This window comes from Dasypus novemcinctus, chromosome 2 (genome assembly GCF_030445035.2).
Source record: "Dasypus novemcinctus isolate mDasNov1 chromosome 2, mDasNov1.1.hap2, whole genome shotgun sequence".
Classification (NCBI taxonomy): domain Eukaryota; kingdom Metazoa; phylum Chordata; class Mammalia; order Cingulata; family Dasypodidae; genus Dasypus; species Dasypus novemcinctus.
Window position 1 is genome coordinate 156,712,436 of NC_080674.1, and position 26,819 is coordinate 156,739,254.

General features: G+C 37.7%; 1 pseudogene; it reads left to right on the forward strand.

The window, feature by feature from the left end:
* The first annotated feature begins 11,594 nt into the window (after positions 1 to 11,594).
* Positions 11,595 to 16,836, forward strand: LOC131275283 (tetratricopeptide repeat protein 14-like; annotated as a pseudogene).
* The last annotated feature ends 9,983 nt before the right edge of the window (positions 16,837 to 26,819 follow it).

Here is a 26,819-nt window from a genome sequence, read left to right on the forward strand (position 1 = left end):
CCTATCTTTCAGACCATTTTTTTTTTTTGGTAGGGAAAGAAAAACCCTCTTGGTTTTTATAATGTATATTTATAAATGATGCTAAAGTAGCTCTTTGGAGGTAATTCCAATGCCAGTGCTGATAGTCAGATCAGCATCAGGCAGAATTACTCTTCCATGCCAAGGAGGAAGAAACAAATCAGATTTTGAGGTGTACTTACTCCCCTCCCATGTTCTGAGCTAACCACCTGCACATAGGCATTCCCTGCACACCTCCACGCCTTTGCACATGCTAATTCTTCTTCATGGGATACCTTCACCATCTGCTCCTCTTGGTGCAAATGTCATTCCATAGGTTTAGGTTCACATGTCCCCTCCTCTGGGAAACCTTCATGATAATTGTTCCACCCCACTCCAGTCAGAGTTAATTGCTCTATCACCTGTCACAGAGAACCCTTGACACATTGTCTAAAAACTAATTATTTTCATAGTTCTCTTCTCTTTTAGCCTGTGGATCCCTTAAGGGCATATTAACTGAGGGACATAGCTAACTTCATATAAAAAGAAAATAAAGTTAACCGGATTAAATATATTTGCACCAGAGAAAAGGAGTGTTGGCCTTGAGCTGATGCTATGTATATCAGGTGTATAATACCCTTCCTTTTGGATATGAACACTCAAGGTGATACAATTTGGCTCAAGTTTAAATGATACTGATTAACCTGAGGAATTTTATAAGTTCAAGTAATTGGGCTGAAAGCTTGGGTGTACCTAAATATGTAGATTGACCAAAACCTATTAATTATAAGTGCCAGAGGCCCTTCATAAATAAGGTGAACCTAGCTGAGGTCTGAAAAAGGAGAAGGCTTGCCCAGCCTCAGGGCCAAGGCTAGGACATGGGCCTCTAGCTCCCCATTTAGCTCTTTACGAGGTCTCCATCTGCTTCTTGAAAGCAACCAGGCAGGCCTGCCTTGGCCTCTCCACTCCATCTCCTCAAGGGGATATGATCCTGTCTTATACAAAGGGTTGTGATCTATAGATAATGGGACACAAGCTTTTAGAGACTTGGTCAACTTTATGCCACCAGTGTCCTCCTTATGACTGAATACTGTGCTTGGCTAAAGGGTTAGTGGGGAAATGACTTTCAACTTGCCCTCTGTTAGCCATGTCATGAACCCTGGCATGTGGCTGTGTTTGCCTGGGAAAGGGTAGCAGTACCTTTTACTTTGTATAAGTTTTGAGCCCAGAAGTGGCATATTTTTCTAGTTCATCAAAAGGGCAAGTTTAGGCAAGCAAAGCCTCAGGATACTGCAACCTAGGAGAGAGTCCTGCTGGCTTCTCAGGTATATCAGTTGAATGGTTCATGCAGTCAAATCCTGGATGAGCTGCACTCAGTGGTCTGGTGTCTAGGAAAGAGCAGTGTCTACAGTGCCAGGGGAGCTGGTTAAATATCCTCTAGGCCCTGACCCTCAGTTTTCTCTGCTTACTGTATTTATTCTTTCTCTTCTCTGAATATTCCTCTTAGCGTTCAGGTCTCAGATAAAATCTCTTTCTTTTTTTTTTTGGTGGAAACATCTGTGACCCTCTAATTGAACTCAGATTCCTCTATTATAATCTTTTACACACACTGTACTCATTCTTCCTATATTTAAATGTTTTAATTATTTAATATCTGTCTTTCCAAGAAATATTAAAGTTTAAGAGGGAAGGATTCTCTCTGTTTTTCTCATTGTGGCAGCTCCGGTTTCTAGGGTAGTCTAGGGTAGTAACTTGCATATAGAAGATATCCAGCAAATATACATTGAATAAATGAATTAATGAATAATATTGAGAACAGAAGGCTAAACTCCTGGAATTGTTCTGTCAATGATGACCTGTGTGACTTCGACAAATGAATGATAACCACTCTGAGTCTCAGTTTCTTTATCTGTAAAATTGGGACATAATTATTTATCTGCATTCTTCTAAACACAAATGAAATAACAAAGATAAAATGTCTAATAAACTATGTTGCAACATTAACAGCAGTTAAGAGGGTATGACATCCTCCATTGGCATAAGCAAATGGATCTGATTTTAGATAGAGGAGAAACTGAGCCAATCAAAGAGAGATTTTACCCAAACTGAGAAGAGGAAGATGAGGTCCTTCTTTCAGAATGACATTTTAGCTCGGCAAGAAGGTATAAGAATGAAAGGAATGAAGGATGCTTTAATTAAAAGGAATATTTCCATGCTTAATTAAAATTTAAAAATCATCAGTGATTACTTCCTCAGGGTCGGAGAGAATTGCACTTTGCATTGGTTATCTCATGGGGTGATCAAAATATATGTATTAGTTATTCAAAGCATGAGATTTACTATCAGACTGAACTGGCTTTGAATTTCAACTTTGTCACTTACAAACTGTGTGATGCTGGAAACATTTCCTAATTTCTCTGTGCTTTGGATTCATTGATTAAAAATAGGAATAATTATACTTCTCTGGGTTGTTGTGAGGATGGCAAAGATATAGCACAGTGTTGTGTACATAGCGTGGTTAAAGAAAAAAAAGAAAAAAAAAGACAGACTTGCTATTTCATTCCGTTCTTCCTTGCGTTGTGCTAGAGGAAGGAGTGACATTTAGCTAGGCAAGCTTCAGGGTGAAATGGAATAGTAATAATAATAATAATAATTACTAAACTATATGCAACTTATCAGCAAAGCTGTCAGGAGGCTGCCATTATTATTCTCCTTTTATGTGTCAGGAAATTCAAGCTTGGAGAAATTAAGTAATTTGTGCAGGGTTACAAATCTTATATAACCCAGAACAGGTAATCGAACCCAAGTACTTATGACCCCAAAGTCGGTGCTCTTAACTCTTAAATTATGTTGAACTGACACTGCTGCTGCTCAGCACTGCAGCTGGCAAAAGCCTGGGCCGAGCAAGGACCAATGCAGTCACCAGCTTGTTTGTCCACAAATCCATTTACGTCTGCTTTTCTCTCATGAGCTTCTGAATTTCAGGTCCGGCCCACTTTGTTTACCTCACTCTTTTGTTGCCCGCTTTACTTTATAGAAAATGCAGGTGTATAGTGCCTTCTTAATCTTTGGTAGACAGTGACTTGAATATAGGATTGCTGGATACAATACAGAGCATGCAGTTAAATTCGAATCGTAGATAAACAATGATTTTTAAAAATGTATGTCCCAGATATTGCATGGGACATAATTATGCTATTTTTTTCCTGTTCATTTGAAATTCAAATTTAATGGGGCACCCTGTAATCTTATTTGCTGAATCTGGCAACCCTACACGGAAAGGCCCTAATGGCTGTTTGCTTTCATAAAACCCCAGGCCAGGGATTAAAGGAGTGATAAAGGATGGGAGTCAAATAAATGATTAAACAATAGTGAGAAGGTTGAATCATATATAGAAACTGGAAGTTATTGAAGGGGCCCTGTTCCTCTTTGATATTACATCTGGGTTATGTTTTTCCGCTGCACTCTTCATGGAAAAATCCTCAGTCCCTCTCTTATTCTTGTCAACCTCAAGTTTCAAATCAGCCTTGGAAGGGATGCATGTGGCTTCAGGCAAGGTCCCCATGCTGTCCACATGCTGAGGAGTGGTCATACTCATTGTTACTCTATTCACTTTTCTACATATGGCTTATAACTTGGTCAGTCCACATTCCATGGAATCACTTATTCATTTTTTTAAACAGTTACTGAATACGTTTATTCTAATTGTGCATTCTATTGATTTGTTACTCCACAAAAATTTATTAGACTTACACTATTTGCCAGGTGTTCTGCTAGTCACTGGGGCAAGAAAATGAAAAACAACAGTCCCTGGCCTCACCTTTGTTGAGGAGACAGATATGTAAAGAAGTAATTGCACTTAAATATGACAAATGCTAATGGGGTTATGAATGAATTCCTATGAGGGAATCATAGGGAGTGGTTAACATTGTTTGGCCGAAGGGGCCATGGAGGTATCATTTGTTTGGGACCTTGAAAAGTGGGATGTGTAGGTGTTTGTTATGCAAGCAAGGTGTGGAAAAGACATGTCAGGTAGGAGTAAAGACAGCTACAAAGGCATGGAGGCATGGAGAGCATGGCCTATTTCTAGGAATGAACCATAAAATTCTTGAGTGTTGATATTGGAAGTGAAAATTAAAGGGAACTAATCATTTATTGAAAATTGCTTAAGCATGCTATATAGAGATAGGAGAAAATTTAGGGTGGGGAGTAACTAAGAATTAAAATAGTATAATTATTTCCCATACAATATCTGGGACAACTCCTGCCCCTCAACTCCCACCCCCCAACCATCAGGTCTGCAAGCCTTGAGTAACAAGTAATAGAAGTCTAACTCTGTGGAGAGGGACAAGAATTTAGAGAGAGATCCCTCTCTCATGTGTAGGATCAAATGGGTGACCTAAAACTAAGGATAAGGCACACATTGAGATAATGCCCTAATATTAATTAACACTAGAGGAATTTGAAGCCTGTGATATATTGAGAGTAATCAAAGTCTTAATAAAACCCAAAGAGCCCAACTCTTAACCAAATTGACACAATTCCTACATTGAAGACCTTGCAAGAGAATAATTGTACCCATTCCCTGGCAGAAATACCATTTACCCCAGTCTCTGTGATACTACACAAGATGTTTGGCTTTCAAGTAAAATTTATGAGATTTACAAAGAAGGAAGCAAAACCAACATATTCTGTATTTTCAGCATGATTTTCCTGTAAACCTGCAACTTCTCTAATAAAAAATAGCACAGGCACTTTGGAAAACAGTTTGGTAATGTCTTACAAAACAAAACAAAGTTTCACCATATTGATAAAGCAATTGTGCTTCTGGGTGTTTATCCCACTGATTTGAATACATGCCCACACAGAACCATGCATGAAAATATTTATGGCAATTTTAATCATAGTTTCCAAAACCAGGAAGGAACCAAGATGGCCTTCAATGAGTGAATGGTACATCCTACAAGAGAGTATTATTCATCAAAGACCAGAAACTAATTATCAAACTGAACATAAATTTAAAAATCTTGAAGGCAGCCAGGAAGGAGAGTGAACATGTTACAAATAGAGAAACAAAGATAAGAATATAGCAGACTTCATGGTAGAAATGATGCAAGCCAGAAGACAACAGAGTGCCATTTTTAAAGCCATGAAGAAGAAAACTGTCAACCCAGAATTCTATAACCAGCAAATATGTGTTTCTGAAATGAAGGATAAAGACAGACTTTTAAAAAGTCTAACTAGGAAAACGGATGTGACTCAAGTGATTGGGCTCTGGTCTACCTTATGGGAGGTCCTGGGTTCTGTTCCCAGGGCCTCCTGGTAAAGGTGAGCTGGTCCACATGATAAGCTGACCCACTCAGAGAGCTGACTCAACAAGATGACACAACAAAAAAGAGACACAGAGGAAAGACAATAAAAGACACAACAAACTAGGGAGCTGAGGTGGTTCAAGCAATTGAGTGCCTCTCTCCCACATCAAAAGGTTCCAGGATCGGTTCCTGGTGCCTCCTACAGAGAGGATGGGAAGAGAAGACAAGCAGACACAGAAGAATGCACAAAAATGGACAAAGAGAGTAGACAGCAAGTACAAGTGACAAGGGGGGGGGGCATAAATAAATAAAATAAAATCTTTAAAAAAAGTCTAACATTGAAAACCAGATCTACACCGAAGAAATGTTAATGAGATTAACATTTCATTAAACATTAACACATGTCTGCAATAAGTTTAGATCTACATAAGTTTAGATCTACACAAAGAAATAGAAGAGTGCTGGAAATGGCATATATCAGTGGTCAACCAGGGGACAACTTTATCCTCCAAAGGGGGATACTTGACAATGTCCGGAGACATTTTTATTGTCATAACTGGGGAGATGGGGCATTTGCTATTGGCAATTATGCTAATCATCCTTCAATGCATAGGAAAGATAGACCTCTGCAACAATGATTTTCAGCCCAAAATGTTAACGGTGCCAAAGCTGAGAAAACCTGGCAAAATAAAGGTATATATAAAACTTGTTTTTCTTCATTTTAATTTCTCTGAAGAATAATGAACTGTCTAGAGCAAACTAGTAGCAATGCATTGAATAATAACTGTCTAGAGCAAACTAGTAGCAATGCATTGTGTGTTTATAAAATATACAAAAGTAAAATGTATGATAATAACGTAAAAAGGATGGGGATTAGGAATACAGAATATGCCATAATGGCAGTCTTTCAGTACATATTAAGTGATATTATTTGAGGGGAAACTGTGATTAATTAAAATGTATATTGTAAAATCTAGGGCAACTACTAAACTTTTTAAAAGGAGGTATACCTATTAGATCAATAACGGATATAAAATGAAACCTTAAAAAGTTAGTCAATTAATCCAAAAGTAAGCAAAGGGAAACGAAAGAAAGAATAGGTGGAATAAAAAGAAAATAGCTAGCAAGATTGTTGATTTTAACACAACCGTATTAATAATTACATTAAAGGTAAACCATCTAAACATATCAATTATAAGGCACAGATTGTCAGATTATTTTGTATAAGAGAAATTCACTTTAAATGTAATGACATAGATACCAGTAAATGAATGGGAAAAGACAGATCAACAAAACTAATTTTAAAAAAATCTGGAGTGGTTTACTAATAGAGAACAAATAGTTCCAGTAAAAAAGAATATTTCCAGAGATAAATAGGGACATGACATTCTGTAATCAAAGAGGGGTCAGTCAATTCATTAGAAAGATAATAATCCTACATGTAGATACAATTAACAAAAGACCCTTAAAATATATGAAGCAAAAACTAGCAGAACAGAAATGAAGTCTAAACAAATCTACAATTAGAGTAGTAAACTTTAGCACTAGTTTCTCTGTAATTAGTAGAAGAAGCTGATAGAAAATCATCAATGATACGGAAGTCCTGAATGTTGCTAATCCCCAAATTAACCTAATTGACATTTATAAAATAATCTGCTCCACACAGTGGAATATATATATATATTTTCATGTGCAGAGATAACTTTAATCAAGATAAACTTTATTTTGGGTCATTCAACAAGCCTTTTAAAAACTTTAAAAAACTTAATTGAATTTAAATAATACAAGGCATTTTTTTACTGTAACAGAAGAAAATTTGAAATCAAATAAGGATGAGTCACAAATATTTGGTATTTAAATTGCAAATTTAAATAAACAATGGGTCAAAGAGAATGACGAAATGGGTATTGGAATATATTTTGAATTGAACAAAAACAAAAATACGGCATATGAAAATTTGTGAGATGTAGCTAAAGCAGTGCTCAGAAGATTTATAGTATTAAATCCTTATATTAAAAGAGAATTCTCAAATCAATGATCTCAGCTTCCATCTTAAGAAACTATAAAAATAAGAACAAATTAAACTTTAAAAAAGACAAAAAAACATAATTAAGAGCAGATATCAACTATAGAGAAAAGAAGAAAGAAATAGAGAAAATAAAACCAGAATCTGTCTATTTGAAAAAAAAATCAATAAAATTGATAACCTGCTAGAAAGGCTTGCTAAGGAAAAGGGAGAGAGAGAGAGAGAGAACAAATGACCAATATCTGGATTGATAGGGGCATCATTATAGACCCGACAGACATTTAAAAAAATAAGGGAAAAATATGAACAGCATCCAATTTATAGATGTGACTACTTAGAGGAAATGGACAAATTTCTTGAAAAACAAAAACTGCCAAAGGGTACTTAAGAAGAAATAGATAACCTGAATAGTTCAATATTTAATAAAGAATTGCATCCAACTGATCTAGCAACCATGCTCCTTAGTATTTATCCAAATTAGTTGAAAACTTAAGTGCACACAAATGTTTATAGCAGTTTTATTCATAGTTGCCAAAACTTGCAAGGAACCAAGATGCCAGTTAATAGGTGAATGGATAAGCAAACTGTGGTACATTATTCAGTGAAATATTATTCAGTGATTGAGGGCAAGCATGCAAAAGTTTGGCTCTCAGAACTGGCCGCCTCCGAGGTCTGAGGCACGAAATACGCCTCCCTTGGTTGGCCCCTCGGGATGAGGTATGCACCTACGCCTCCCCGCAGGGGAAACTCACGCAAGCCCCCTCACACCACCTCCGTCTGGGCCAATCTCAGGGCCTCCTACCTCATAAAGACACACCTGCTCCCTTCCACCTATCAGCGAGCTATCCAGCTCAGTCCTCTCAAATTTAAGCTCTCCCTAGTAACTACTGACCAGCCTAGTAGACGAGTTCTGCTTCTATGCCCTTATAAGGAAACAACAGCTAATCTAGCCTATCAGAACCCAATCACCCTCCACCAATCCCCTCTCTTCATACTCTATAAAACTGCTTGTACTTCCTCAATAAAGTAGACCTGCGCCATCCGCCTCGTCTCCGCAGTTGTCCTTCGCGTCACTGTGCGTCCTCTCACGCCTACGCCTCCCCACCCCGAGCCCCCTGTCTAGAGAAGCGGGGGCTCCTCACCTCAAGTGATAAAAATAAATGCACTATCAAGCCATATAGCAGGACTTCTGAGGGTTCTGGAGACATCCAGACACAGTAGGCAGAGCAGACAGGTCAGGAGTTTCACACCCTGCCAATGGGCCCTACTTTGGAATTTATGCTCCCCAGTGTGACAGAGTTGGATCCAGTTGTGGTTTCCCTACACATGAGTCTTCTGCCCCTTCCACTTGAACCTATAGTTAGTACTAGAGTTGACAGGTGTATGTCCAAGAGACTAAAATCTTTGGGCTTTCTCTGTGCCAGTTGGGCCCTGAATGCCAATAGATTTGCAACACCTACTGTCCAGTTCATGGGACTCACTCAAGACAAAGGAAATGATGATGGACACTGACCATCCAAGGAACAGAGAGAGTCTACAACTGCAAGCAAGATAGTCCCATTCATCTGCTCCATAAGATCTAAGCCCCCTGTCAATTAGAGGTGAAGTGGGCATCAGCATCCCAGAATCTTCAGGACTGAAGAATGAACAATGGACTAGATTGGACTTACTGTTATTCTACTATAGACTTATTATAATGCTAGCAATAGAAGCAGTGTTATCATTGATGTGTAGGCAATGGCCACTGGAGGTTCTGAGGGGAGCAAGAAAGAAAAATAGGTGTTCTATGGGGACATTTTCAGGACTTGGGAATTGTCCTGAATGACATTGCAATGACAGATACAGGCCATTATTTTGTGATAACTTACAAAATTGTGCAGGTGAGAGTGTAAACTACAATGTAAAATATAATCCATGTTTAGTGGCAATGCTTCAAAATGTGTTCATCAATTGTAGCAATTGCACCACACTATTGAAGGGTTTTGTTCATGTGGGAAAATGTGGGAGGTATAGTGAGTAGGACATATGGGTATCCCCTCTATTTTTATATAACATTTATGTAATCTAAGTATTTAAAATTTATATATCTATATCTATCTATCTATCTATTTATCTATCTATCTATCTATACATAGCATTAAGGAACTTCAAATGCATATATGTAAGTGAAGGAAGTGAGTCCTAGAAGGTTACATACTTCAGATTCCAACTATTTGACATTCTGATAAAGGAAAACTATAGAGACAGTAAAAAGTCAATGGTTGTCAGGGATTTGGGAGGTAATGAAGGAGAGATGAATAGATCGAGCACAGGGGATGTTTAGGCCAGTGAAACTATTCTTTATTGTACTGTAGTGCTGGATACATGAACTGCATTTGTCAAAACCCATAGGACTGCACAACACAAAGAGGAAACCCTAATGTAAGCTATGGACTTTAGTTAATATATAAATATTGTTTCTTCAATTGTAATAAATACACCACACTACTGCAAAATGTTAATAATCAGGGAAATTCTGTGTATGCATGTGTGAAAGGTGAGAGGGTATTCTCTATAGTTTCTGCTCAATTTTTCTATAAACCTAAAACTGTTCTAAAAATAGTCTATTAATTACAGAGAAAAAGACAATAAACAAGCAAAAAACATGTCTTTTCAACATAGAAAATTCCAGCGTAAGAGAACTTTATTAGTGACTTACCAGACACTCAGGGAAAAAATAAAAATAATAGAAAACTTTCAGAATATAGAAGAGAACTGGACAGTTCCCAAGTCATTTTTAACATACTTCATTGAGATTTAATTCATATACCATAAAATTCACCCATTTAAAGTGTACAGTTCAATTTTTAGTATAGTCATAGAGTTATACAACCACCACCACAATCCATTTTAGAACACTTCATCACCTGAAAAAGAAATCTCGTGCCCATTAACATTCCCCTTTATCCTCCATCCTTACCCTTCCCTCTGCCATAGACTACCAATAGTCTACTTTCTGTAGATTATTGATTTCCCTATTCTGGACATTTCAAATAAATTGAATCATACACTATGTAGCTGCTCGTTAAATAGCCTGGCTTCTTTCACTTAGCAAAATGTTTTCAAAGCTCATTCATACTGTAGCAGGTATCAGTACATCATTCCTTTGTATTGCCAAATAATATTCAATGTGTTTATAACATATTTATCTGTTCATCAGATGATGAGCATTTGGTTTGCACTGACTTTTTGGTGATTATGTTTGTGCTGCTATGGATATTCATGTATGAGTACTTGTGTGAGCATATATTTTCATTTTCCTTGAGTATAAACCTGGGAGTGGAATTGTTGGGTAATATGGTAAATCTATACTTCCTGTTTTGAGGAACTGCCAGACTGTTTTCCAAAGCAACTGTACCATATAATATTCTCACCAGCAATTTATGAGAGTTCCATTTTCTCTATATCATCACCAACCCTTCTTAATGTGTCTTGTAGATTATAGCCATTCTAGTGGGTATGAACTGGTATCTTATTGTAAGTTTTGTTTTCCATTTCCTTAATGGGTAATTTTGGTGAGCATTTTTCCATGTATTTATTAGCAAACTTACTTTACAAGGCTAAAGTTACCCGCATACCAAAATTAGAAAAAGAAATGACAAGAAAAGCAAATTACAGACCAATGTTCCCCAGAAACATAAACAAAAATCCCTAAGAAAAGAAAACATTAACAAATTGAGCAAGCAGGGCTTATGCCTGGAATACCATCTGGTTCAAAATTTGAATATCAATAAATGTAATTTACCCATGGCCAGATTAAAGAAGAAAGAACATATTGTCATCTCAGATACAGAAGAATCATTTGACAGAACTCAATTTCAATGCATGTATTTAAAAATATTTTTTAAAAACTCAGCAAACTAGGATGAGAAAGGAACTTCCTCATCCTGTTTAGGGGCATCAAAAAAACACCCACAGCTAACATCATGTTTAATGTTGAAAATCTGGATACTTTCCCTTCAGATCAAGAACAAGGCAAAGATGTTTTCTCTCATGTCTACTCTTCGACATGGCAGTGGAGGTTGTTACCAGCAGAATAATGTAATAAAAAAAAGTAAAAGACATATTGGAAAGAGAAAAATAGAACTGTATCTACTCACCAAAGACATGACTGCCTATGCAGAAAATCCTGGAATCTACAAAAGAGCAACTAGGATTAATAAATAAGTTTAATGAAGTCTCAGGATAGAAGGCTAACTCTGAAAATCATCGCAATAACAATGAACAACTGGAAAGTAAGATTAAAAAGTACCCTTTCTAGTAGCACCCAAAACCATGAAATACTTGGTATAAATTCTATCAAAATATGTGAAAGTTACATATGCTGAAAACTATAAAATTCTGTTGAAATAAATTTATTTAAAAAATGAAATAGAGGGAAGTGGCTGTGGCTCAATCAGTTGGGCTCCCATCCACCATATGGGAGGCCCTGGGTTTGTGTCCCAGGGCCTCCTTGTGAAGGCAGGCTGGCCCACACACTGCCTGTGTGCCATGGAGAGCTGGCATAGCAAAGATGACGAAACAAAGGGAGACAAGCAGATACAGAAAAAACATGCAGCAAATGGACACAGAGAAGAGACAGCAAAAGAAAGGAACAAGCCACAAAGGGTGGGGGAATAAATAAATAAATAAATAAATAAATAAATCTTAAAAAAAAATGAATTAGCTATTGTGTTCATAGATTGAAAGGCTCCATATTGTTAAGATGTCATTTCTTCTCAAATTTATCTATAGGGAATTGGGGGACAATGGCCATTGGGTTAGGCAGATAAGGCTCAGCTCTCACTAAAACAACAGAGAAAGAGCAAAGGCTGCCTTGGGGATGAGCTTAACAGGTCAGCAGACCAGGACAGTGCTTTACAACTCTCAGGAGAGTGAGGGACAGAGAGACAAGACGAAACAATAAATTACAAATTATGAGTTACTAAATCTCCTGGCCACCATGAAAGGCTCCCCTCCCTCACCCCCAAGATATTAAATGGGGGTAAAACTCCTGGCACATTGCGACTAACTGAGAGGAGAGTAGATGTCTTCCTCCCTGCTAGCTGCTTTGGATATATGTAGAATGGGAAGGTGCTCTTAGTTAACTAGGAGGTATTGGAAAGATAAAGAAGCCAAAGGAAAACTGTGAGTTGCTTGCCCCTGTCGCTGGAAGCAGCACATATACCCAGCCCTCAGGGTAAATAGCCTAGGTTGAGTCACTGATTCCCTGCTCTGAATGGAGTGTGAAGGGTCATTCCCTGGGAGGAAGAGGGGTCTGGGAGGGCGGAGAGTGGTTTTCTTTGTGGTGACTTTGGCCAGCTAAATCCCCTTTGAATCTCAGAAGATACCCCAGCCTGATAGGGAGAGGGGAAAGAAGATCTCCTCAGGCAGGCTATCATGCCAGGCACCCAGGTAAAGAAAGGAATTAGATTAGAGAGGAGGCAGGGACAAACAGGCACCTATTCACGAGGACTCTTGCAAACTTCTAGGAAGCTAACCTGCCCAAGGAAAAGGGGTTGGATAGCTTTCTGAACGACTAACTAACCTAAGGAGAGAGTTTAACTCAGTGGAAGAATTCCTGCCTTGCATATACAAAATGCCAGGTTCAATTCATGACTCTTCTTAGAGAATTGATCCACTGGGTTAGCAGGCAATCAAATGAAACTTTATGATAGGGAACATACAGATATTTTTTTGTGAGTTAAATTTTCTTGGATCCTCCCTTTTTAAAAAAAAAATTCTTTCTTTGTTATTTTCTTAACCTTACTCACTAAAACCTGGTTCAAAACCTCTAGAGGACAAGCTGCAGGTTGACTGATGGATGAACAACAGCAGCTGGAGAAGGTCCTTAGGGACCTAAGAGGAAAGGCTGCTTTTCCTTGTTTCAGTGTTTTGTCCTATTTTTCTCTTTCTCCTTTTTAAAATTTGCCACTGTCTTGTTTCTTATTTATTGTGATTCCCCTTTCTTTGTTTCCATAGTTTTGATTTTACTAATTTTTTTATATCCATGTTATTTCATTTCTATCCTTCATTTTTATATCTTGTATTTTCTGTTGTTCTTCTTTCATTCCACATCTCTTTGTTTGGTCTCCAGTTTTTCTTGTTTTTATTTCCTCTATTTCTCTTTTTTCTCTGTTTTCTTTTTACTTTTTACTTTTTTCTTTTCCTCTCTTCCCATCATTCCAGTCTTTTAATACATTCTATAATATTTTTCTCTATTTTGTTTCTCATTTCATTGTTTCTATTCCACTTTTTTATTCTTATTCCTCTGTACTTCTTACTCATGTTACTTATTATTTTCCTAGGTCTTGCATGGTTCCTCTTCTACATTTTACTACTGTTATTACTATTATGCTTTGTCTGTGCTTATCTCTTTCCATTTCTCTGGTCCTAATTTTTTTTTCAAAGGAACATAGACAGAAGCAAGGAAATAGATTAAGAAGAACAAAATGTCAAAGTGAAACCTTACCACACACACACAAACAACAATAAAATAAAACCCTAGATTAGAAAGAGAGGCTAATCAAATGAATAAACCCACAAGATAAACAGATGCTTAGACACCATCTTTAATGAGAGGTCTACAAAGCAAAAATTTCTGTGAAGATGATTTTGCTTCTGCATTAAGAAAGAAATAGTCTGCAACTTGGACTTTGAAATGTGTAAAGATTGGTGTCAATTATTTTAAGAATGAACATCGGGAAGTGGATATGCTTCAAGTGATAGAGCTTCTGCCTACCATATGGGAGGACCTGGGTTCAATCTCTGGGGCCTCCTGGTGAAAAAGAAGAGAAAGTGTGCGTGTGCAGTAAGCCACTGCCTGTGCGAGTGCCTGTGTGGTGAGCACAAGTGCCTGTATGGTGGGCCAGTGCTTGCACAAGTGAGTCACGCAGCAAGATGATGAGGCATCAAAAGAGAGACAAGATAAGAGTCAAGGTAAAGCACAGCAGAAACCAGGAACTGAGGTGGTGCAATTGACAGGGAACATCTCTCCACATCAGAGGTATCCAGGATCAAATCCCAGTGAATCCTAGAGGATTCAGAAGAACATGAGAAGAAAACAACACAAACAGCAAAAACAGCAGGGCAGGAGGAGGGGAAGGGAGAAAATAAATAAATAAAAATCTTAAAAAAAAAAAAGGAATGGACATCATGTGGATGCTGTGAGTGAATTAAATAAATCTCTGAAAATAGAAAAACAAAATGTGGAAGCTTTGGTAGCCCCTAGAGCATTATATGCAACAAAAGGAAGTCTATTAGTTTTTTTAAAGAAAGACAATAAAAAAAAAGGAAGTCTATCAAAGCATAGAAGATTTTGAGCTTACATTGAAAAACTGTCCAAGTCACGAGAATGCAAGAAAATACCTCTGTCAGACACTTGTGGAAAGAGGAGGACAGAAGTAACTGAAGATTACTTAATAAAGCATTGGCTAAATTGACTTAAGAAAGCACTGACTAAACTGCAGAAGATGCATTGCAGAAACTTCATCAATATATGCAGAAATGTTTGGAATTAAGAGGAAACAAGCTGAAAAAGAAGAAAAGCAGAAAACTAAGAAAAAAGAAACTATTGCAGAAAAGTTGCATGAGCTCTTAAAAGAGGAGAAAACGTTAAAAAAGAAAAGAAAAAAGCATCTTCTTCCTCTTCCAGTGTTTCTTCTTCTGCTGCTGAATCATTTTATTCTTTACCATCCTCTTCTGTTCACAGAAGACAAAAGAAATAGAAGAGAAACCCTTCAGAGTCTTCTTGGTGTTCTAAAAGGCATTCATCTAAGGCATCTTCAAATCAGATCAGAATAGGAAAGATGAGTAACATCCACTTCCAGCCAATACTTCAGCATCTTTCCTTCATCAAAAGCAAGAAGGGGAAAACAAGACAGGCTGCCATATCAAAAGACACAGGTAAAAGAGAAAGATACTTTCTCCCTTCATCTTCAGTTGAAATTCCAGATGATTTTGGAGGTAGATCTGATGATCCAAGAGATTTGTAGAATAGCTATAATCTTAGGCATGTAGTAGCAAAATAGGAAAGTCATGTAAATAAGAAAGACATTTTACTAGTAGAAGAAATTCCTCAGATACCTTCTATAGGAATTCAGATAACAAGATAAAAATTTATGACTATAGATGATTTGAAAAGGATATAGAGGGAATAAAAGAGCAATTTAGAAGGAGGGAGCCAGGTTCAGTGAGATATTCCACTTCACCAGCAAGCTCAGACTACCCTTGGAAGTCACTTGACAAATATAAAAATTTACTTATTCTGGATCACATGACTTTGACTGACATGAGCAAAGGTTGCAAGCTGACACCAACATGGGTGAAATCTATGATAAGCAGGGGGTAAGTATTTGTACAGGGAAGCGATAAAATGGGGGCATAGGGATACCTTTGGGTGGGGCTTTGTGGGCTTGAGGGGTGCTAGGGATGGGAGGAAGGGTCAGATGGCCCAAGAAATTGGGGGGAGGATGGGGGCAACATTTGAACATAAGAGATTGTCAGGTATGTGGTTGAAATTATAATGTAGAGAAAACTCTTTAGAAAATATAATAAGGAAGGTTACTTGTTTAAAATGCTTAAGGGGGGGGCATCTGACACAGGGCAAGCTTCTGGGGAATGTGTGAGTGCTCATTTTCTCACAGTGGGTTATGTCATTGGGTGGAGACCCATACAATGAGAGTGAAGGTATACCCACATTCTGGGGAGGACTGATGTACTCAAACAGAGGGAATTGTGTTTCTTGAGAGAGTTGGTGGCTCCCAATGCATTAGGGCAGTCAAGCACGCCAAGCTCTCAACATTGTTGCAAGAATCTCTGAATATGGTCCTTTCAAATAATGAAGATTGATTGTCACTGTGGGCCCTGAGGGGAGGGGGAAAAAGGTATTGAATAGATGGAATCAGTGTAACTGTGAGGCAATGGAAGTGTTCCACAATATCATGCAAAGATGGATATAGGACACATTAAATTATACCAAAAATGTATAAAAGTCTATAGGGTAAAATGTAAATCATAATGTAAAACATAAGACAACCAAAAATTTAGAAAATTGTATAGTCTAAAATATAAACCATAATGTAAACCCAAATGGAACCATGTTTGAATGCTATTGTTTCAATATCCGTATATCAGCTGTAGCAAATATAATATGAACATGTAAAAAAATCATAGCTGGGGAAGGAACAAAGCATTTGATATTGGATATGTGGGAGTACCATATATTGTATATGTGAATTACTGTGATCTAAAACTTTTGTGAAGACAAATCAAGGAGAATTTGAAAGGGAGGATAATTATGGGGAGGATATTAAAACAGAGGTTCCAGAAGAAGATGGAGTAAATAGGAAAGAGCAATCAGAAAGTGGAGTTGAAAATTTACTTCAAAATATGCTCAATATATTTAATCATACAGCTAACTTTGAGAAGGAAAAAGGAATAAGTCAAAAAATTAATATGTCAAAGATATCAACATCATTATAATAAAGACAAAATTTTTAAAAAGCCAAACATACACTAATGTTTATAGTATCTTAATTAGTAATCACCCTAAACTGGAAATAATCTGAATGTCCCTCAACTGGTGAATAGATAAACCATGGTGAATCCACATAAGGATGTAACGGAATTCTACTCAGCACTAAAAGGAAGGAGCTACTGATAAGTCCAACAGCATGGATGAATTTCAAATAATTATTTTAAGTGAAAAATGCCAGACTCAAAATGCTACAAACTGTGTGATTCAAATTATATTTATATGACATTCTGGAAAAGGGAAAACTATAAGACAGAAAATGAGGGAAGCGGTTGTGGCTCAACTGTAGAGCATGCACCTACATATAGAGGGTCCAGGGTTCAATACCCAGGGCCTCCTGATCTATGTGGTGAGCTGGCCCATGTGCAGTGCTGCTGTGTGCAAGGAGTGCCACGCCATGCAGGGGTGTTCCTTGCATAGGGGAGCCCAACATGCAAGGAGTACACCCTGCAAGAAGAGCCACCCCATGCTAAAAAAGCACAGCCCACCCAGGAGTGGCACGGCACACACAGAGAGCTGATGCAGCAAGATGATACAACAACAAAAGTGACACAGTTTTCCAGTGCCACATGACAAGAATGCAATTGGACACAGAAGAATACACAGCGAATGGACACAGAGAGCTGACAACGAAGGGGAAGGGGAGATAAATAAATAAAATAAATCTTTAAAAAAAAAGAAAAAAGAAAATGATCTGGTTGGCAAGGATTGAATGTGGCAGGAAGTGCTTACTATAAATGGGCATGCGAGAACTTTTCAGGATAATGGACATATTTTATGTTATGATTGTGGTCATAGTTAAAAAACTTTCCATGTTTGGCAAAGCTCACAGAACTTCACACTGAAGAGAGTAAAATTTGCTGTATGTAAATTATACCTTAATATTTTACTATATGTAAATTATACCTTAATAAAGGAAAAGGAAACAAATGATAATAGCTTTGTGAATGGTGATGGTAGTGGTAGAGGGAGTGGTTAGAATATTCAATGGACTTATGTTTGCATCCCAGCCCTGCATCTAATTTACTAGGTGATCTTGGGCACATCTTTTCCCCCTACTTGGGCCCAAGTTTTTCCATTTTTCCATTGAGAAGGTTGGATTGGATAATGATTAGAGTACCTTCTTGCCTTGGCATTCTATAATGATTAACAGTAAATTTCTCAGGTCTCTTTTATGTACCTTCAATCTCTGAAACTGAGTGCTTTTGCTGAGGGCTGGGCTGGATCCACATTCTGAAGCATCATCATGCATTATAGGTAGGGGTGTGTTGTAGATTTCCATGGCCAGAGTTCATGTGGCCACCACCCTTTTCCTCTCTCATGCTTCCTTCACCCAGCTGTTCATAGCAGAGCTGTGAACAGCGGCCATCAACAGCCGCCCAAAGACTAGGGATGAATGAGGAAAACAAGCATTATCTTGCCAGGCATTCTGCTGTCTTTGTCTCTCTTGATTGCACAGCTCAATAGAGTTTACTGAGAATAATTTCCATTCGTTTGGCCCTCTCCCATGTGGGAATTCATACATTCCATACAATTACCCTACCCTGATATGTAGGTCAGGATGGGTATAATTATCCTCATTTTATAAATTATTAAAAAGAAAAACAAACTAATGAAGTACAGCAATAACAAAATAAAACAAACTAAGGTGTAGGCATTTTAATTCACTTATGTCATGCTACTAGTAAGGGGCAGAATTAGGACTTGTACTCAGTTCTGTCTGGTCTTAATCCAGTGATAAGAATGCATTTAATGGGTTAAGATGAAATATAGGAATCTGGTTGCTTCTCATTTATATATTTCCTTATTTACTTCTCTGTTCATTTACTCCTTTATCAACAGATCCATTCAGACCTACACATACCAGGAACCATACTCTGTGAGATACAGCAGGGAATTGAATAGGCACTTTTGCTGACACTGTAGGACCTACAGCCTACTGGGGTCAAAAACTTATCAGGGAATTATACTTCGGTGTCATAATTGCTATAATAGCATATTATAAGCTGATAAAGGAAGAACAAAGAAATCTTTCTATGGGGATTAGTATGCTGAAATGGGAAAGATGAATTAGAATTAGAAAAAGAATTACGGGTAGGAAAGTCCATGATAACAAATTAGAAGCTCAAATTGGTAGATAGGTTTGAACTTGGAGTAAAGGAGGGAATGGTGAAGACTATTATCCAGGGGTTGGCTCATACAGAATGCTTGTTAGAACTTTTTCTGAGAGCACTGTACAAGGGTTTTAAATAAAGGCATGACATAGTCAGATTTTATTTATTAAGCTGCTTTTATCTCTAGCAGAAAATGAACTGCCAAACTGTCTTCTGGAGCAGTTGCATTAATTTACATTCCCACTAGCAATGAATGAGTGTTCCTATTTCTCCAGATACTCTCCAACACTTGTAGTTTACTGTTTTTTTTTTAATAGTAGCCATTCTAGTGGGTGTGAATGATAGCTCATGGTTTTGATTTGCATTTCCTTAATAGGTAGTCGTACTGAGTATCATTTTATGCGCTCTTTAGTCATTTGTATATTCTTCTTGTGGGAATGTCTATTCAAGTATTTTGAGCATTTTTTAATTGAGTTATCTTTTTATTGTTGATTTGTAGAATTTCTTTATATATTCTGGATATTAAACCCTTAATGAATGTATGGTTTTCCAATATGTTTTCCCAATGAGTAGGATGTCTTTTTTTTTTTAATATCCTCCCCTTTGTGGCTTTTTGTGTGCTGTCTGCTCTCTGTATCCATTCGCTGTGCATTCTTCTGTGTCTGTATTTTATTTATTTCCCCTCCCCCTCTTTGCCTCTTGCTCGCTGTCTGTTCTCTGTGTCTGTTCGCTGCATGCTCCTCTGCATTTTTTTGCTTGTCTCCCTTTTTGTTGCATCACCTTGCTGAGTCGGCTTTCTGTGGCACTTGCTGGCTGGGTGGCACTCCATGGTGCCAGGGTCGGCGGCTCTCTGCAGTGTGCAGGCGAGCCTGCCTTCACAAGGAGGACCAGGGATGTGAACCCAGGGCCTCTCATATGGTAGATGGGAATCCAACTGATTGAGCCACAGCTGCTTCCTGAGTAGGTTGTCTTTAAAAAAAATTATTGAAGCATATCACTCATACCCGGATATACACAAACAATAAGTGTATAGTAATAGTTGTGGGCTTAGAAAACAAACAAATACAAATAACATTGTACAGGGCTCTCATACTTCACTCTACCAATACCTTGCATTGTTGTTAAAAAATTTTAACTAATGATTAAAGAGCATCCCTAAAATATTACTGCTAACTGAAGTATTTTCCCCCAACCCACCTTATTATTATTATTGTATCATTTATATATGAACATGCATAAACAATAAATGTATAGTGAAAGTTGTGAACCTACAAAGCAACATGCATAATATTATACAGGGGCTCCATACACCAACTCTCCACCAACACCTTGCATTGTTGTGAGACATTAGTTACAAATGATGAAAGAATATTATAAAAATTTTACTAATTATAGTCCTTATCATACTTTTAGTGTATTTTCCCCCCAATCCAACCTATTATTATTTTTTAAATATATTTTTGTGACAGAAGTTGTAAACTTACCAAACATTCATACAAATGTGAAGAATTCCCAAACAATGCCCCTCTATCAACAAACCAAATTGTGGTGGAATATTTTTTACAGATTATAAGACAATATCATCTAATTATTACCAGGTCCATAGTGTACATTTGGCAGACATTTTCCATACTCCCCCATTATGAACACAGTACATCTTTGGCATAGGTGCAAGATTATTACCTTATTATTACAACAACAGTCCATAGGTCATTCCAGTTGTATTTTTCCCATGCTTTTCCACACTCCCAGTAGTGATGTAGTCCCTAGGCTACCATTTCCAGCCACATCCCCATTTATAAACCAGCTGTACTCACTATAATGTGTTACCATCAGCTATGTACATTTCCACACATTTACAGTAAAACTAATTAAAACTTGTACATACATTAAACATCAGTAGTCCATCTCAGTCCTCCTTTTATCTCCTTTAAGAATCCACCTTTTACCACCAAGTCTTGAATATATTTTCCTACATTTTCTTGTAGAAGTTTTGTGGTTCTTGCTTTTATATTTAGGTGTTTGATTCATTTTGAGTTAATTTTTGGATAAGGTGTGAGGTAAGGGTTCTCTTTCCTTCTTTTGGCTCTGGATATCCAGTTCTCTCCACGTCATTTTTTGAATGGACTATTCTGCCTGAGCTGGATGGGTTTGACAGGCTTGTCAAAAATCACTTGATCATACATGTGAGGGTTCATTTCTGAACCATCAACTTGGTTCCATTGGCCAATATATCTGTCTTTATGCCAGTACCATGCTGTTTTTACTACTGTAGCTAGGTAATAAAATTTAAAGTCTAGAGATGAGAGTCCTCCAACTTTGCTTTTCCTTTTAAAGAAGTTTCTGGCTATTTAGGATCCCTTACCTTCCAAGTTAATTTGATAATTATGTTTTCTATTTATTTCAAAAAATACTGGCGGGATTTTTATTGGGTTTTCATTGTTCCTCTATATCTCTTTGAGTAGAATTGACATCTTAATGATATTTAGTCTTCCAATCCATGAGCATGGAATGTACTTCCAATTATTTAGGGATTTTTAAATTTCTTTTAACATTAAGTTGTTTTCTGAACACAAGTGCTTTACATCATTGGTTAAGTCTATTCCTGAATATTTGGGTTTTATAGGCCATATTTTATTTTCACCACTCTTTTGACACTTTTAGTTACTTTTATTGATGTGATCTTCATTTCTAGACTTTCTTCCAGGCCTCTCTCTCTCCTGTCTTTTCTTTTTAGGCTGTAACACATGCTTTAGCATTTCATGCAAATCTGGTCTCTTGGTTACAAACTCTCAGTTTCTGCTTATCTGTGAATACTCTAAACTTGCCCTCATTTTTGAAAGAAAATCTCACCAGATATAAGATTCTTGGCTGGAAGTTTTTCTCTTGCAGTATCTTAAATATTACAAACCACTGTGTTTTTGCCTCCATGTTTTTTTGTGAGAAATCAGCATTTAATTTTATTGGATATCCTTTATAGGTTATGCATTGCTTTTATCTTGCTGTTCTCAGAATTCTCTCTTTGTCTTTGGCATTGTAATTAGTATGCACCTTGGAGTTGTTTTATTAAGATTTTTTTTGGGAATGGGGGTATGTTGTGCTTCTTGTACATGAATATCTATTTCCTTCAATATGGTGGCCAAATTTTCTACCATTATATCTTCAAGTATTTCTTCTGCCCCGTTTCCCTTCTCTTCTCCTTCTGGGACACCCATAACATGTATGTTTGCACATCTCTTGCTGTCATTTAGCTCCCTGAAAACTTGTTCAATTTTTTCCACTCTTTCTTCATCTGTTCTTCTGTATGTTCACTTTCAGAGGCCATTTCTTCAAGCTCACCAATCCTTTCTTCTCTCTCCTCAACTCTACTATTATATGGTTCCAATGTGTTTTTAATTTCGTTTATTGCACCTTTCATTCCCATAAGATCTGCTATTTTTTTAATGTATGCTTTCAAATTCTTCTTTGTGCTCATTCAATATCTTCTTAATATTCTTAATCTTTTTGGCCATCTCATTGAATTTATTAAGGAGATTTGTTTGAACATCTATGATTAGTTGTCTCAACTCCTCTATGTCATCTAGAGGCTTATCATTTTCCTTTAACTGGACCATAGCTTCCTGTTTCTTGGTGTGAATTGTAATTTTTTGTTAGTGTCTTGGCATCTGGCTTACTAGAGAATTTATTCTGGGTACAGTTTTTCTCTTTAGTTTAGGGCTTCCTGCCCTTTTCCCTTGCTGATTATGTGGATGGAGCCAAGGATATATTTGGTGCTATAAGCTGTGGAGGCTCAAGCTGCCCTCATTGCCTCAGGGACCAGTGAAGCTTCTCCCAGCTTTCTCCTTTGCCAGAGGTATAGACAGAGCCACAGCTGTGAGGAGTAATCCAAGTCATGCAGGCCTAGACTGTAGTTAATCAGAGAGACTGATGAAACTTCATGCCCCTTTCTCTCCTGCTTAGGGTGGGGATGGAGCTGCAGGTGTGGGCAACAATCTTTTCAGTGTGAGTCCAAGATGACCTCAGTTGCCCCTATAGACTTCCAGTTATTCAGTCTGTGCCAGCCAATTTTAGTTGCACTTAGATAGGTTGGTTCAGGGCCTTCCAGCCTCCTCCCTATTAGGCTAGCACTGTAGGCTGATCTGGGTGAAAGAAACTGGTCTCTGTAGTCACTATGCTGTTTGGTCAGCCCAGCTTCCCTTCATGCCAGGAGCAGAGTCAAAATGGTGGCTACCGGCCTCTTTCTGACCTGGAAATGTTCATACTTCAGCTGTTCTTAGGGTTATATTTTAACCAGCTGAATTTTTTGATTAATAGCTGAAATCGCTGGCCAACCATGCCTTCCTCCCCCATTTTTGGGAAATGGAGCTTCCAGTTCCAGCCACAGAATAGCTCCTGAGGTGGCTTGCGCTGCCAAAATAGGATAATCACAGGCTTCTGTGGCATGGCCTGTAGTTTCCTGGAGAGGCTGGCGTAGGTGCCACCATCTTCCTCTCTGCCGGAGGTGGGGCTAGGGCTTATGCTAGAGCTGCAATCTGATCTGGATGGAAAGAAGCCATTCTCTACCAGCACTGTGATTTTCAGTATGACCAGCTTCCCTTCATGCCAGGCACAGTTTTAAGATGGTGGCTTCTGGTCTCTTTCTGACTTGGATAGTTTCAAACTTTCTCTGTTCTTAGGATTATACTTTAGCTCATCGAATGTACTAATCCATAGTCAAAGTTGGTGCCCAATCATCTCTTCCTTTCCCATTTTTGGGAAGTGGAGCTTTCAATTCCAGCTGCAGAATAGCTGCCAAGGTGGCTTGTGTCTCCAGTGGAAGATGGGCTCTGGCCTTTGTGGCACAGAGTGCTCTACTTATAAATCTCTCTTGATGAGCAGTCTCCTCCTTCCATTCTTTCAAGGATGTTGCAGGATGATCTTCTGGTCTCTGGAGTCCCCAAACAGGTGCTTTAGATAGCTCTGGGTGATTACAAACTGTCCTGTAGCAGGTGCTCACTCTAGGAGCACCTTACTCTGCCACCATCTTGATGTTTGTCTCAAGTAGGTTGTCTTTTCACTTTTGTGATAAAGTCCTTTGTTGCATAAAGTTTTTAATTTTGAGAAAGTCCCATTTATCTCTTTTTTTCTTTTGTTGCCTGTGCTTTTAGTATTAAGTCTGAGAAACCAATGCCTAACACAAGATCCTAGAGAAGCTTCCCTATATTTACTTCTAAGAGTTGTATAGTTCTGGTTCTTATATTTAGATCATTGATCCATTTTGAATTAAGTTTTGTATATGGTGTGAGATAGGAGTCCTTTTTCATTCTCTTGCATATGGATATCTCATTCTCCTGGCAGCATTTGTAAATGAGATTATTCTTTCCCAATTGAGTAGACTTGCAACCTTGTCAAAAATCAATTAGCCATAGATGTGAAGGTCTATTTCTGAACTCTGAACTCAGTTTCACTGTTCAATGTGTCTATTCTTGTGCCAGTGTCATGCTCTTTTGACCACTATAGCTTTGTAATGTGCTTTAAAGTCAGGAAGTATGAGTTCTCCAACTTTGTTCTTGCTTTTCAATGTTTTAGGCTATTCAGGGCCCCTTACCCTTCCAAATAAGTTTGATGATTGGCTTTCCCATTTCTGGAAAGAAGTCTATTGAATTTTGGGGGATTGCACTGAATCTGTAAATCATTTTGTATAGAACTGACATCTTAATGATATTTAGTCTTCCAATAAGGAACACAGAATATCCTTCCATTTATTTAGGCCTTTCATTTCTTTTAGCAATATTTTGTAGTTTTCTGAGTATAGGTCTTTACATCATTGGTTAAATTTATTCCTAGATATTTGATCCTTTCAGTTTCTCTTATAAAAATTGTAAATGGAATTTTTTTCCTTGATTTCCTCCTCAGATTGCTTATTATTAGTGCATGGAAACACTACTGATTTTTGTGTGTTGAACTTGTACTCTATTACTCTACTGAATTTGTTTATTAGCTTTAGTAGCTATGTTGTAGTTTTTCAGGAATTGCTATATGTAGGATCTTGTCATCTGCAAATAGGGAAAGTTTTATTTCTTTCTAACTTGGATGCCTTTTATTTCTTGACTAATTGCTTTGGCTAGAATTTCCAGTACAATACTGAATTGCAGTGGTGTCTGAGGGAATCCTTGTCTTCTTCCAGACTTTAGAGGGGAAGCTGTCAGTCTTTCACCACTGAGTAGGAAGTTAGCTGTGGGTTTTTCGTACATGCCCTTTATCATGTTGAGGAAATTTCCTTCTATTTCTATTTGTCTAAGTGTTTTTGTCAAGAAAGGATGCTGGATTTTGTTAAATGTCTTTTCTTCATCAATGGAGATGATTATGTGGTTTTTTTACTCTTCACTTTGTTAATATATTATACCCCATTAATTGATTTTCTTATGGTGAACCACCCTTGCACACCTGGGACAAAATCCATTGATTGTGATGTATAATTCTTTTAATGCGCTGTTGGATTCAAGTTCCAAGTATTTTTTGAGGATTTTTGCATCTATATTCATAAGAGAAATTGATCTGTAATTTTCTTTTCTTGTAGTCTTTTATCTGGCTTTGGTATTAGGATAATGTTGTCCTCATAAATTGAGTGAGGTAATGTCCTTCCTGTTCACTTTTTTCTTTTTTTTTTTCAAATACCAGGGCCAGGGAATGATCCCTGGACCTTGTATGTGGGAAGCTGGCACTCAACCACTGAGCCACATCAGCTCCCCTGAGTTTGTTTTTTGTTTGTTTGCTGGTTGTTTATTTGTTTTTAGGAGGCACTGGGAACTGAACCTGGGACTTCCCATGTGGGAAGCAGGCACTCAACTGCTCTAGCCACATTCACTCCTCCTTCCTGTTTAATTTTTTTAGAAGAGTTTGAAGAAGATTGGTATTAATTCTTCTTGGAATGACTGGTATCAATCATCTGTAAAGCCATCTGGCTCTGGGATGTTCATTTTTTGAGAGGTTTTTGATGACTGATTCAATCTCTTTACTTGTAATTGTTCTGTTGAGGTCTTCTATTTCTTCTAGAGTCAGTGTATGTTGATCATGTGTTTCTAAGAATTTGTCCATTTCATCTAGGTTGTCTAATTTGTTGGCATGCTATTGTTCATAATATCATTTTACGACCTTTTTTTTTTTTTAAATTTTTGTGGGGTCAGTAGTAATATCCTCTCTCGTTTCTGATTTCATTTCCATTTTCTTGCTTTGTCGTTTTAAGTATGGATTTGTAAATTTTATTGCTCATTTCAAAGAACAAGATTTTGGTTTTGATAATTCTCTCTCTCGTTTTTTAAGATTTATTTATTTATTTCATTTACCTCCCCTTCCTCCCCTCCCACCCCAGTTGTCTGTTTTCTGTGTCTACTTGCTGTGTGTTCTTCTTTGTCTGCTTCTTTTGTCAGTGGCTCGGGAATCTGTGTTTCTTTCTGTTGTGCCATCTTGTGTCAGCTCTCCATGTGTGTGGCACCATTCCTGGGCAGGCTGAACTTTCTTTCGCACTGGGCGGCTTTCCTTAAAGGGTGCACTCCTTGCGCGTGGGGATCCCCTACATGGGGGACACCCCTGTGTGGCAGGGCACTCCTTGTGCACATCAGCACTGCACGTGGGCCAGCTGCACATGGGTCAAGGAAGCCTGGAGTTTGAACTGTGGACCTCCCATGTGGTAGACAGACGCCCTAACCACTGGGCCAAGTCCACGTCCCTCTATTTCTTCTTTTTTTTAAATCTCAGTTTCACTTATTTCTTCTCTAATCTTTGTTATTTCTTTCCTTCTGTTTGTTTTGGGATTCTTTTGCTGTTCTTTTTCTATA